This window comes from Otolemur garnettii, unplaced genomic scaffold, assembly GCF_000181295.1.
Source record: "Otolemur garnettii isolate 467f Iridium unplaced genomic scaffold, OtoGar3 scaffold00081, whole genome shotgun sequence".
NCBI lineage: Eukaryota > Metazoa > Chordata > Mammalia > Primates > Galagidae > Otolemur > Otolemur garnettii.
The window spans coordinates 2,321,497-2,323,019 of NW_003852476.1; positions in this window are offsets into that span (position 1 = coordinate 2,321,497).

Genomic DNA, 1,523 nt, shown 5'->3' on the forward strand with positions numbered 1-1,523 from the left:
TTCCCCTACAAAGGAAGGGACCTTTATAAAGGTCCCTTTCAGTCCTGAAGCCTGAGACTCTGGGTACCTGCTTGGTGTGAAGGGGGGTAGGTGGCTTTGTCTTGTATTCAGCCAGCCTATATCCAATCCCAGTGAATCAGTGGCTTTGATCTGAAATCTCAGCTAGGGGAGGTACATGTAACTAAGACACCCTGCCCCACCACGGACAACAACTGGAAGAGGAGAATCAGTCCCTCCCACTACAACACAACCAGGGTTCAACATTGGAGGGTCCTCAGGAGACCGGCCCAGGTCAAGAGTTCCAAACCAACTGTCCTGGGCAGCACAATTGCTATTCAAGTGAGAGAGTTCAGAAGGTCTCCAGAAACCAGAAATCAGGAGATCACTGGCAGCTCAAGTGAGACTCTCTCTGGTGCTCCATGGGGTCAGAAATTTCCACCCAGTAAAAGAGTTAGTTCAGAGGGGTTGGTGCCTCCTTTCCTACCTGGCATGTCTGCCACACCTAGGCACTGGCAATCCCTTGGGGCTGTGGGCCAATTCCCTCCAATGAGCAAATGCGCCAGGCTTTTGCACCTGCCAGACTCAAAGGGGAGTCAATACTTCCTTGGCTGAGCCACCACATTCTGCCACCAGCAGGTAGGAGGGGTTGGAGCCTGACTCTACCACCAGCAGGTAGGAGAGGTTGGAGCCTGACTCCCTCTGGTGCTCACTGAAAACTGGGGAGTGTTCCACCTGAGTCTATTCCAAGCTGGGGGTTAATGTTGCTGCACGTGATTCTCTCTCTCAGAGACCGTGCCACTGTCCCGAGCTGGATTCCTCCTCTGGTGCCCCTGCAGAGTGAGGTCTGGCTCCCTCTGGTGGTCACAGAATTGGAGAGGTGTCGCTCCCAAATTTGACACCAGGAGTGTGTGCTGCATCAGAGGTGCCCTGGCAGATGCTGCAGATGGGGGGTGCCCTCGCCATCAGGGGTGCTGCACAGATCCCCACATCACTGTGCATGGCCAGTCCCCCTCTCCTTGTGTCTCTCCACTTCTACTCAAGTCACAGTTTCAGCACAGCTGTTTGCAGCCCATACAACGCCCAGCCTCGCAAGGAACCACTAGATACTCTGGGTTCTGTAGGGGATAGGTTTCCAGACTACCAAGAGAAGGGAAAAGGGTGGATTGGGAGTTCAGAAAAGCAGGGAAACTATTTGTTCAACTTTTATGCCCGATGAGAGAATGCCCCAGCTCACAACAGGATCTCTCTGCAGAAGGAGTCCTGGCTTTTAGTAACTTTCTCCTGCTGGAACAAGAAGTCTTCTGTTCAATTCTCACTTGTAGAGAGCATACAGCAAGCCACTCACTCGGGGGATAGGATGGACTCTCATCCTCTTTAGGATGGGTTTTGTACCTGAAATTTGCTTTCTTAGAGTCATAGTTTGCCTCAGCATTAATGACATGCATTTATCAATCTTTTCTCTCAGCTCAGCTCCTGGCTTTCAGTTTTATTGGGCTCATTCTGGCCATTATCTCTCCCTCTGG